Genomic DNA, 13,362 nt, shown 5'->3' with positions numbered 1-13,362 from the left:
AATAACCGGACAGTAGTAACAAAATAATAATAGAATATTATATTATAATGTACAGGAATATAATGTCAGCTAAATGTAATATCTCACTATAAATCGTCTTGCAGTGAAACATCTTCATGTCATTATATATCCCAGAATTCTAATAACCGGACATTAGTAACATAATAATATTATATTATAATTAGGGCCATATTTGGCATTCATGCTGCCCTATGAACTTTAAGTGGTACGCCCCCCTACTGATCAGTACGACTAAGGGTATGTGCACACAGCGTTTTTTTCTGACAGATCTGCTCTGTAACCAGCCTGAAAAAGTGCTAAAGTACAAGCTAAAAACAATGAACTCATATACTGCACTGTAAAAGCGACTCGCTGTTCATATATACAGTCTTTTGAGCTTTTTGTTAACCACTTCAAGTTTCCTAAAGCATAAAGCAGCTAAAAGAAGAGACTGGTCCATTTAAAAAAAAATAAATAAAAACAAAAACTGATGGCTAAAAGATGTCGGAAAAGACAACTAAAAAGAAGCAAAGTAAAAAGTTACTTAGGGACAAAATGACGACTATGTGTCCTTAATGGAAAACAGAGGGGAATAGGGTTCCCACCTACTGTATCCTCACCCATCCCTTGTAGACTGTGAGCCCTCGCGGGCAGGGTCCTCGCTCCACCATACCGCTGCACGACCAGCTCTACCCTCACCTACTGTATCCTCACCCATTCCTTGTAGACTGTGAGCCCTCGCGGGCAGAGTCTTCGCTCCTCCTGTACCAGTCGCCGTCTCGTTTTGTTCAAGATTATTGTAATTGTTTTTGTATGTATACCACTTTTTCACATGTAAAGCGCCATGGAATAAATGGCACTATAATAATAATAAGGAACAGTCAGCAATAAATTTCATATTTTTTATATATATACCATTTCTTTTGGGCTCTCACTGGAGGATTTCCTTGATTTTTCTACATGTGTGCTTAACGTCTTTAGTCTGAAAAACTCCACGGATTCGCAGAAGTCTAAAAGAAGTCATGTGCACATACTCTGACAGTGCCCATATCCTTCAGATAGTAGTTAAGACCCCCATACATATTAGACTAAATTGGGCCAAATCCGCTGATACCAACAGGTTCTGCTGAAAGTGTATGGGGGCCTGCGGCTGATGACTGTCATGGGGGCCTCTGACTGATGACTGTCATGGGGGCCTCTGACTGATGACTGTCAGGGGAGATAAGAATCCAGTGCGTCCAATTTCAGACTGTAGATCCTTTTGTTCTCTAAGTGAGAAGTTGCTGTCAAAGATGTGTAACAGCGGCTTTCAGAGTGAGCGATCCTGTATATATGCTGGGAGAGATAGCTGCCGGACGAACGATCTGACAGCTGCATACTGCATGGGGACTTTAGTCAATTTATTGGTCAGCTAGCAGACATTCAGACAGTTGTATTTTTAGTCCAGCACACTGACCTTATAATGTTTTAGCATCAAGTCTCATAAATTAAAGATTACACCATTTACATGACTATATCACCAGAACACTGTCAGTACAGTAGAACATCAACAGAATCTCCGTCACTGCAGTAATTGATCACCAGAACCTCCGTCAGTACAGTAATACATCACCAGAACACTGTAAGTGCAGTAAAACATCACCAGAATTTTTTTTAATGCAGTGATACATCACCAGAACACTGTCAGTACAGTAATACATCATCAGAACCCTGTCAGTGCAGTACTACATCACCAGAACCTATGTCAGTGCAGTAATACATCATCAGAACCTCCATCAGTGTTACGGGACCGGGTGGTGGACCCTCTGTGCTGCGGTGCAAGGAGGGACCCATCGGGGCGTAACTAGGTATCAACTTGGAGTGACCAAGGTCGTTCGGCGGCTCAATCGACTCCGTGACCAGGGAGGATCCGAGCAGAGGGACCAGGTGCTACTCTGGGGACAACCTTGTACAGGAGCAGGTGACTCCCACGGTACAGATGGCAGAGACTGACCGGTATTGCAGATGGGCACAGCAGGCAGGCTGACGAGTGATCCGGGTAGATGGACTGGCAGACACGGCAGGTAACAAGCGGGAACCTCCAGGTAGGTACAGCAGCAACCTCCAGGTAGGTACGGCAGGAAACAAGCAGAAGCCACCAGGTAGGCTGACAGGTAGGCACGACAGGTAATAGGCAGAAGCCTCCAGGTAGGCTGGCTGATAGGCATGACGGGTAACAGCAGGAGCCTCTAGGTAGGCTGTCAGGTGGTCACGGCAAGTGACGGCAGGAGCCTCTAGGTAGGCTGTCAGGTGGTCACGGCAAGTGACAGCAGGAGCCTCTAGGTAGGTTGTCAGGTGGTCACGGCAAGTGACGGCAGGAGCCTCTAGGTAGGCTGTCAGGTGGTCACGGCAAGTGACAGGCATGAGCCTCCAGGTAGACACGGCAGGAAACAGGCAGGTGCTTCCAGGTAAGCAGGCAGGCAGAGCCCATAGACAGACTGGCGGACTGAGCGGAAGACAGACTGTCGGGCTGGAGTGAAGTCAGGCTGGCGGACTGGACTGGTAGTCAGGCTGGCGGGCAGGACTAGTAGTCAGGCTAGCAGCGGGGGCTGAGGGCTGAAGCAGAGGTGAGTACACTGTGCTACAACTTTGCTCGGGCACCTCCATTTTGGAGGAGGTGCCTTATATATGGGAGGTCCTCGGGCCATTGGCTGGGGACTCCTTAGGATGCCGTAAGCACAGTGCCCGGGAAGCTGCACGCGCCGGCAGCTGCAGGAACAGGAGCACTGGGGAACGCCGGGTGGGGAGCGTGGCGGTAAGGAGGATGGCGTCTCTGCCGGGCAGAAGGCAGAGACGCCGATGCTACAGTACCCCCCCCCTTACGCCCCCTCTTTTTCAGGCCAGCAAGAAATTTTTTAAGGAGAATCAGGGCGTGGATGTTCTCCCTGGGTTTCCAAGTCCTCTCCTCTGGGCCAAACCCCTTGCAATCCACCAGAAAAAAGGTTTTTCCTCTTACCCTCTTGGTGGCCAGAATGTTCTCTACCTCATAGAGAGTCCTCAGTGGAGACCGGAGCTGGGGAGGTACCTGGATTGTCGGAAAAAGAATTAAGCACATCTGGTTTGAGGAATCCGCAAGGTGGCTGGGAGTTTTAACTTGTAGGCTACTGGGTTGATTTGCATGAGGACTTCAAATGGACCGATGAACCGTGGACCCAACTTATAGGAGGGTATTTTGAGATGAACATGTTCGGAGGCGAGCCAAACCTTGTCTCCCGGACAGAATTGAGGTGGATCCAGACGTCTCTTATTAGCATGCTTCTTTATCCGCTCGGAGGATAGGAGAAGTGTGGATCTAGTGTCCTCCCAAATAGTGGAAAATTCGCTGACCAGAGCCTCCGTGGCTGGGTTGTCCACTGAAGCAGAGACGGGAAACGGAATCCGAGGATGTTGACCGTAGACCACAAAGAACAGGGACTTGGATGAAGATTCGCTCTCATGGTTGTTGTAGGAGAACTCAGCCAATGGTAGGAGCTCCACCCAATCGGTATGGTGAGCATTAACAAAGTGCCGGAGGTAGCTGGTAAGGATCTGGTTGATACGCTCCACTTGGCCATTGGACTGTGGATGGTAAGCAGAGGAAAAATCCAGGGTGACATCCAGCAGCTTACATGTAGCTCTCCAGAAGCGCGAAGTGAACTGGACCCCTCGATCAGACACAAAGTGGAGGGTTAGGCCGTGGAGACGAAAGATGTGATGGATGAAGTCCTTAGCCAGTACAGATGCAGACGGGAGACCAGGCAGGGGAATGAAGTGGGCCATTTTAGAAAAGCGGTCGGCGACCACCCAAATGACCGTACAACCGGCAGAAACAGGGAGATCCGTAATAAAGTCTATAGTGATGTGTTGCTACGGGGCAGCAGGTACGGGAAGAGGCAGGAGGTGACCGGCTGGAAGATGTCTGGGAACCTTGTTGCGGGCACAGGACGAACAGGCCAAGACGAAGTCTACCACATCTTTGCGCAGGGTAGGCCACCAGTAATGTCGGGTAATGAGCAGGAAGGTCTTCTTTTGGCCAGCATGGCCAGCTAGTTTGGAAGAATGACCCCAGTGAAGAACCTTCTTACGATCCAGAATTGCTACAAACATCTTACCGGGTGGGAGACGAGTCAGATCCAAGGGAGCCACGTTCATCACTTTGGAGGGATCGATGATGTGCATAGGCTCCTACTCTTGATTGGAAGACAGAAAGGATAGGGACAAGGCACCGGCTTTAACGTTCTTGTCCGCCGGGTGGTAATGTAGGGTAAAGTCGAAGCGGGCGAAGAATAAAGACCACCGGGCCTGACGCAGGTTGAGTCTTTGGGCATTCTGGAGATATGCCAGGTTTTTGTGATCAGTATAGATGATCACCGGGTACAGAGTCCCTTCAAGCAGGTAATGCCACTCCTCCAGCGCCAATTTGATGGCTAGCAGTTCTCGGTCTCCTATAGAGTAGTTGCGCTCAGTTGAGGAGAAGAGCTTGGAGAAGAAGCCGCAGGTTACCATTCTCCCGGATGAAGATTTTTGGGTAAGAACCGCTTCGGCGGAGGACGCATCAACCTCCAGGAAGAACTGTTTGTTGCAATCCAGATGGTACAGCACTGGGGCAGAGGAGAAGGCTTGCTTTAAGGAGAGGAAGGCCTCCTCCACTTCGGGCGGCCATTCCTTGGGATTTGCTCCCTTATGGGTGAGCGCAGAGATGGGAGCAGTCCGGGAAGAGAAATGCGGGATGAAGAGACGATAGTAGTTGGCGAAGCCCAGCAATCGCTGAATCGCCTTCAATCCCTCCGGCCGGGGCCACTTTAAGACAGCAGAGAGCTTCTCGGGGTCCATTTGTAGGCCTGCCTTGGAGATAATATAGCCCAGAAACAGAAGAGAGGTTTGCTCGAAGAGGCATTTCTCAAATTTAGCATAAAGGTGATTCTGCCTGAGCCTTAGCAGGACCTGACGAACAACCCTCCGGTGTGTGGGAAGATCCAGAGAGAAGACCAAGATGTCGTCCAGGTACACCACCACGCAAGAATATAAGAGGTCACGGAAGATGTCGTTGACTAATTCTTGGAAGACGGCGGGAGCACTGCAAAGACCGAAGGGCATCACACGGTATTCATAGTGACCGTCCCGGGTATTGACTGCCGTCTTCCACTCGTCTCCTTGACGGATCCGGACCAGGTTATACGCTCCACATAGATCCAGCTTGGTAAAGATCTTTGCACCCTTCAGGCGGTCGAACAACTCAGAGATGAGTGGCAGGGGGTATTTGTTCTTGACCGTGATTTGGTTGAGTCCTTTATAGTCAATACAGGGACGTAATGAACCGTCTTTCTTTTTAACGAAAAAAAATCTGGCTCCAGCCGGGGAAGTAGATTTCCGGATGAATCCCCTGGCCAGATTTTCTTTGATGTACACCGACATGGCCCGGGTTTCGGCCGACGAAAACAGGTAAATACGCCCACGGAGTGGAGTGGCATCGGGTGCCAGATCGATAGGGCAATCATATGGCCTATGAGTTGGCAGTATCTCTGCTTCCTTTTTGTCGAAGACATCTGCATAGGACCAGTAAGGTGCCGGAAGACCAGGTAAATTAGCCGGAGTAGGTGGAGAATGAGCCGGGCGAACCGGAACCAGGCAGATCTTATGGCAATCCTGCCCCCAACGGAGCACCTCACCGGATTGCCAATTTAGAACGGGTTCATGTCTCTGTAGCCAGGGTACAGTTCAAGAAACCTCGGCACTCAAAATGTCCTTTATATGTGATAATTTATTTTATCATGATAAACACACAGCAATATTACAACAAAACAGGGGGGGGGGGGACAAGGAGGGATGAGGCGGGAAGAATGGGAAAAAAAGGAAAAAGCGAGCAGCTATAGAGGAATATGCGGAGGAAATACTAGAGGAGACACAGTGGAGAGTATAAACATACCAAATAGAGCTGCTGGTGTAGGTAGAGGGATAGGGTCCCAAACGGGTTGCCTGTGGATAAGGGGATAGGATGAGGCAAATAAGTATATAGGGCGACATAGATTATAACCAGCATATCCAGCAGTGGTGGGAAGGTTACCTTAGAGGAGCGTGCGTTGGCTCCAGTTGCGCATCGCGGTGTCCACCGCTCGATGTGAGACCAGAGTGAGAGAGGGGGCGTATATAGGGGGAGAGGCTGATGAGTGAGCCAATGAAACAAAAACAAAAACAGGTGACCGTGCGAGACCGGAAGTGGCAAGTCGCGTGACCGGAAGAGACGGACACCGGTCATGTGAGCGTTCCAGGAGGCGAGGCTTGCGTTCCACAATGTTAAGTATAGCCAGAGGGAGCGATAGGATCTCCTAAGGTTATGATGGAAAGGAGGGGCATAAGAAGAGGGGAGGGGAGGACCGTAAGTAAGAGGAGCATCTGTAGGAAGGGCACAAAGAGGCAGGTCACAAAACACTGAATGAACAGTATGGCATAGTAATACAGACACATGAAAGCACCGATAATAAGGACATTATAATGCTGTATCCTACAAGGGAGACACAATGGTTATGACATTTGGTAATGGCATTTGCAAATTGGCAACATAACAAAGATGAAACGCGGTCAGTGGGCCGTGATGGGTGCGAGAGATAACTAACAGGTAAGTGTGCACCATATACGGTATAATAGAGAAGGCTGTTGAAATAGGGGGCTAGAGTGTGTGGCAGGTATACACACGGGTGGGTGCTAATAAAGGTATCAACTAAATGACAGAAGGTCGTACTCCCTGTTGAGGCCCCTGGGATGAAGGGAATCGAGGGGGTGGATCCAAAAAGCCTCTCTTTGTTTGAGGAGGCGGATCCTATCACCGCCACGGCGTGGTGGTGCTATTTGTTCGAGAGCTTGAAATTTTAATTGGGAGACACTGTGTCCTGAGGAGATGAAATGGTGGGGGATAGGTAGAAGTAGATTTTTGCACCTAATTGTCGATTTGTGTTTTGAGATTCTGTCTCGAATGGGTTGTGTGGTTTCTCCTACATAGAGGAGTCCACACGGACATTTGATCAGGTAGACGACATAGGCACTGTCGCAGGTATAGTATCCATTGATGTTGAATTTCTTGCCCGTGTGAGGATGGTAGAATTGGTTTCCTCCACATTGTAAGAAAAAGTGGATGAGGACATGTCCCCAAGGGGTGCAAATGGACCGGTACAGGTAGTGAAAATAAATATCACTGCACTCCCTTTGTAGGTGCTCGAGCAGGGGCCGAACCCTTTAGGACACAGTTCAAGAAACCTCGGCACTCAAAATGTCCTTTATATGTGATAATTTATTTTAGCATGATAAACACACAGCAATATTACAACAAAATGTTTCGGTCATGATGACCTTCTTCAGTTGGCTGTAGAAGATAAAATTATAGAATGTTGCCCCCCCTTACGCTAACAGCTACATGGCGGCATTCGAAGACCTCATTGTATACACCCATCCTCTCTTCCAGACACACTGTGTCGTCTGGAAGAGATATATCGATGACATTTTCTGCATTTGGGACGGCCCGGTGTCCACCCTCGAGTCTTTCTTCATTGACTTGAATTCAGCATGGCCTGATTTGAACTTCACGGTCACACATGATCAGCACAAGGTCAGCTTCCTGGATACTCTCGTCATCAAGGACGACAATGGCATATTGTCCACAGATCTATACTCCAAACCTACTGATCGTAACAATCTACTGCACTATACCAGCAATCATCCAATACACATCAAGAGATCCATCCCTAGGTCACAATTTAAAAGGGTCGAACGTATCGTATCCAATCCCACCGTACGCCATTCCAGGCTCCAGGACATGAACCAGAAATTCAGAAGGAGAGGCTACCCCTCCTCCTTTCTTCAACCCACAGACGATACACCACGGGCACATCGTGACAACTCAGGACGTATTCCTTTGTACATACGTTTCACCCCTTTGCATATATATTACATAAAACCAAACACTGGGGCATTTTAAGCACTGGCTATCCATCCATTTCCCATTTTCAGAAACCTTTCATGCCCTGCTTCAAACGAGCCCCCAATTTAAGAGATTCCCTCGTTAAAGCAGACATCGGCACCAACAGATCTCGACCAACTCAGTGCTTTCTCCAACATCCCAAAACAGGTACCTTCCCTTGCCTCCAATGTAGGCAATGCAACAATGTCACCAAAGGCAACTTGATCTACCATCCTCACACGGGCAAGAAATTCAACATCAATGGATACTATACCTGCGACAGTGCCTATGTCGTCTACCTGATCAAATGTCCGTGTGGACTCCTCTATGTAGGAGAAACCACACAACCCATTCGAGACAGAATCTCAAAACACAAATCGACAATTAGGTGCAAAAATCTACTTCTACCTATCCCCCACCATTTCATCTCCTCAGGACACAGTGTCTCCCAATTAAAATTTCAAGCTCTCGAACAAATAGCACCACCACGCCGTGGCGGTGATAGGATCCGCCTCCTCAAACAAAGAGAGGCTTTTTGGATCCACCCCCTCGATTCCCTTCATCCCAGGGGCCTCAACAGGGAGTACGACCTTCTGTCATTTAGTTGATACCTTTATTAGCACCCACCCGTGTGTATACCTGCCACACACTCTAGCCCCCTATTTCAACAGCCTTCTCTATTATACCGTATATGGTGCACACTTACCTGTTAGTTATCTCTCGCACCCATCACGGCCCACTGACCGCGTTTCATCTTTGTTATGTTGCCAATTTGCAAATGCCATTACCAAATGTCATAACCATTGTGTCTCCCTTGTAGGATACAGCATTATAATGTCCTTATTATCGGTGCTTTCATGTGTCTGTATTACTATGCCATACTGTTCATTCAGTGTTTTGTGACCTGCCTCTTTGTGCCCTTCCTACAGATGCTCCTCTTACTCTAAGGTCCTCCCCTCCCCTCTTCTTATGCCCCTCCTCTCCATCATAACCTTAGGAGATCCTATCGCTCCCTCTGGCTATACTTAACATTGTGGAACGCAAGCCTCGCCTCCTGGAACGCTCACATGACCGGTGTCCGTCTCTTCCAGTCACGCGACTTGCCACTTCCGGTCTCGCGCGGTCACCTGTTTTTGTACCCGCGCCTTCATTGGCTCACTCATCAGTCTTTCCCCCTATATACGCCCCGTCTCTCACTCTGGTCTCACATCGAGCGGTGGACACCGCGATGCGCAACTGGAGCCAACGCACGCTCCTCTAAGGTAACCTTCCCACCACTGCTGGATATGCTGGTCATAATCTATGTCGCCCTATATACTTATTTGCCTCATCCTATCCCCTTATCCACAGGCAGCCCGTTTGGGACCCTATCCCTCTACCTACACCAGCAGTTCTATTTGGTATGTTTATACTCTCCACTGTGTCTCCTCTAGTATTTCCTCCGCATATTCCTCTATAGCTGCTCGCTTTTTCCTTTTTTTCCCATTCTTCCTGCCTCATCCCTCCTTGTCTTTCCCCCCCCCTTTTTTATCCTGTCCTCCCTATCCTGTACTGTGTACAACATTCAGTTTCTTTTGATATTCACCTTTTACAGTACCAGTGATATCATATTTACCTGCTCTTTCTCGTGGTCTCACACACTTTTTAAAAAAAAAAATTTCCCCTTTTTTTCCCTTTTTTTTCCCTTTGTTTCTTCCTTTTTTTCCCTTTGTTTCTTCCTTTTATTATCATATTGCTTTGTTCATTTATCTAATATGCTCTCTGGGCACTATTTTTCTCCAATCACCCATTGTATTCGAGATTACTACTATCATTTTTGTAAGCTATTTTTGTCTTTATTATTATTGTTTGTAATGAATTATATTTCCCGACAAGATCTTACATTGTTTTTTATCTTCTACAGCCAACTGAAGAAGGTCATCATGACCGAAACGTTTTGTTGTAATATTGCTGTGTGTTTATCATGCTAAAATAAATGATCACATATAAAGGACATTTTGAGTGCCGAGGTTTCTTGAACTGTGTCCTAAAGGGTTCGGCCCCTGCTCGAGCACCTACAAAGGGAGTGCAGTGATATTTATTTTCACTATCTGTAGCCAGGGTAGACCTAGCAATAGGGAGTGAGAGAGTCCGGAAAGCACATGGAAGGAGATCCTCTCTGAGTGCAGCATTCCCACCTGCAGGGTTATAGGTTCTGTGACGAGCAAGATAGTCACCGGAAGGAGTCTTCCATCTACGGAAGCGACTGCCAATGGTTCAGCCAGAGGTTTGGTGGGAATCTGATATTTCTCAACCAGGGACAGGGAAATGAGGTTTCCAGCAGCTCCGGAATCCAGATGTGCGATTTCAAAGTAGCGGTTCTCTCCCGAGGAGATAGAGACAGACAAAGTCAGGGCAGGAGAGGATTTATTTTTGCCTAGGACGACCTCTCCGAGTGGTCCTAGACACTGGAGTTTCCCGGCTTCACCGGGCAGGAACGGAGGAAGTGCTCCTTACTGCCACAGTAGAAACAGCCTCCCTTGGCTCGACGAGTTTCTAGGCGAGACTTGAGCATCTTGGTCTGGTCGATCTGCATAGGTTCGTGTGAGCGTGCCCGGGGAGTAGCTGGTTGGGAAGCCGGTTTATGAAAAACAGGATCAAGACGAGGAAATCTTCTCTCCCGGGCAACCTCCTTGGTAAGTTCTTGGAAACGGAGGTCAATCTGGGTAGCTAGTGACACCAGGTCATCCAGGGTGGTAGGAATGTCCTGGCCGGCTAACTCGTCCTTAATCCGACCGGAAAGACCCTCCTAGAAGGTGTACACCAGGGCTTCATTGTCCCAGGCAAGCTCTGAAGCGAGGGTACGGAAGCGTATAGCATATTGGCCCACGGTGAGACTCCCTTGGCGGAGAAGGAGCAATGAGGAGGCAGTAGAAATCCTTCATCCCGGTTCATCGAAGGCTCTGCAGAAGGCAGTAAGGAAATCTGGAAGATCGGACACCAGGGGATTCCCTCTCTCCCATAGAGGGTTAAGCCATGCCAATGCTTCCCCGGTGAGGTGAGACATGATGAACACCACCTTGGCCCGATCGGAAGAAAACTGAGGTGCCAAAAGTTCAAAGTGCAGGGTGCACTGGTTCAGAAAGCCCCGACATAGGACGGGGTCACCTCCAAAACGAGGAGGCGCAGAAAGCCGGGGTCCTGGGATGGATGCCGTGGTATTGGTGGGCTGAGGCACTGCCGGAGCGGGAGTTGCTCAACTTGAGGTGGACACAGGTGGGACAGACAGCGTGTCCAGGCGAGAGTTGACATTCCGCAGGTAGGTCACGATGGTCTCCTGTTGGGATCACTGACAAGAAACCTCCTGGTACAGGTCAGCAAGCGAGGGGGCCTGGGGGCCACCAGGTTCCATGGCCCGAGCAAACTGTTACGGTACCGGGTGGTGGAACCTCTGTGCTGCGGTGCAAGGAGAGACCCAGAGGGGCATAACTAGGTATCAACTCGGAGCGACCAAGGTCGTATGACGGCTCAATCGACTCTGTGACCAGGGAGGGTCCAAGCAGAGGGACCAGGTGCTACTCTGGGGACGACCTTGTATGGGAGCAGGTGACTCCCACGGTACAGATGGCAGAGACTGACCGGTATTGCAGATGGGCACAGCAGGCAGGCTGACGAGTGATCCGGGTAGATGGACTGGCAGACACGGCAGGTAACAAGCGGGAACCTCCAGGTAGGTACAGCAGGAACCTCCAGGTAGGTACGGCAGGAAACAAGCAGAAGCCACCAGGTAGGCTGACAGGTAGGCACGACAGGTAATAGGCAGAAGCCTCCAGGTAGGCTGGCTGATAGGCACGACGGGTAACAGCAGGAGCCTCTAGGTAGGCTGTCAGGTGGTCACGGCAAGTGACGGCAGGAGCCTCTAGGTAGGCTGTCAGGTGGTCACGGCAAGTGACAGCAGGAGCCTCTAGGTAGGCTGTCAGGTGGTCACGGCAAGTGACGGCAGGAGCTTCTAGGTAGGCTGTCAGGTGGTCATGGCAAGTGAAGGCAGGAGCCTCTAGGTAGGCTGTCAGGTAGTCACGGCAAGTGACAGGCAGGAGCCTCCAGGTAGACACGGCAGGAAACAGGCAGGTGCTTCCAGGTAAGCAGGCGAGCAGAGCCCATAGACAGACTGGCGGACTGAGCGGAAGACAGACTGTTGGGCTGGAGTGAAGTCAGGCTGGCGGACTGGACTGGTAGTCAGGCTGGCGGACTGGACTGGTAGTCAGGCTGGCGGGCAGGACTAGTAGTCAGGCTAGCAGCGGGACCTGAGGGCTGAAGCAGAGGTGAGTACACTGTGCTACAACTTTGCTCGGGCACCTCCATTTTGGAGGAGGTGCCTTATATATGGGAGGTCCTCTGGCCATTGGCCGGGGACTCCTTAGGACGGCGCGCGCGGCCCCTTTAAGTTGCAGGGAGCGCGCGCGCGCCCTAAGCACAGTGCCCGGGAAGCTGCGCGCGCCAGCAGCTGCAGCAAAAGGAGCGCAGGGGAATGCCGGGCAGGAGGCAGAGACGCCAATGCTACAATCAGTATAGTAATACATAGGAAATACATAGTAATACATAGGAAATAAGAGTTCCATACAGCTTCCCCACACCGCAGGTTTTCCATACATTTTCCCCCCTGTGACAACACAGCAATTCTTCTTAATTATGCCAGACAAATTCAGTACGTCCAGAGACATAACTATTATTCATGAGTCTGGATGGTAAGTTTTCTTGAAGGTTGACTTGGTAGATTGATAGCTAGCAGTTTTTTACCTCTTACATCAACTCCTACAGTTGTTGTACCGATATCTTTGCAAGACAGGGTGATAGAACAATGAATATAGGCTAGTTATGTTAAATACTAGATGGTGGCCCGATTCAAACGCATCGGGTTTTCTAGAAAATGTATGCGGTACACCGGGAGCAATCAGCAGAGCGGTGTTTAAATTTGGTGCCAATATCGCTGATTGGTCGTACCCGCCGGCAGCGACCAATCAACACAGCGGTTTTAAAATTTGACGCCAATATCGCTGATTGGTCGTGGCCGGCGCCCGCGACCATTCAGAACAGCGGTTTTAAAATTTGCCGCCAATATCGCTGATTGGTCGTGGCCGGCGGTCGCGACCAATCAGCACAGCGGTTTTTAAATTTGGCGCCAATATCGCTGGTGCCAATATTGCTGATTGGTCGCGGCCGGCGGCTGCGACCAATCAGCACAGCGTTTTTTAAATGTGGCGCCAATATTGCTGATTGGTCGTGGCCGGCGGTCGCGACGAATCAGCACAGAGGTCTTAAAATTTGGCGCTAATATGGCTGATTAGTCGTGGCTGGCGGCCGCGAACAATCAGCACAGTGGTTTTTAAATGTGGCGCCAATATCGCTGATAGGTC

At 49.6% G+C, this 13,362-nt stretch overlaps 1 gene segment (V, D, J or C); it reads right to left on the bottom strand.

The window, feature by feature from the left end:
• LOC141162499 (Ig mu chain C region-like) overlaps positions 1–13,362 on the bottom strand; it is a 489,780-nt gene that overhangs the window by 16,972 nt on the left and 459,446 nt on the right.

Source organism: Phyllobates terribilis, unplaced genomic scaffold, assembly GCF_046119375.1.
Source record: "Phyllobates terribilis strain yellow unplaced genomic scaffold, ASM4611937v1 Scaffold_9__5_contigs__length_417890890, whole genome shotgun sequence".
Lineage (NCBI taxonomy): Eukaryota > Metazoa > Chordata > Amphibia > Anura > Dendrobatidae > Phyllobates > Phyllobates terribilis.
Note: the sequence above shows the minus strand (reverse complement) of the source record. Positions and strands in the feature narration are given on the sequence as shown.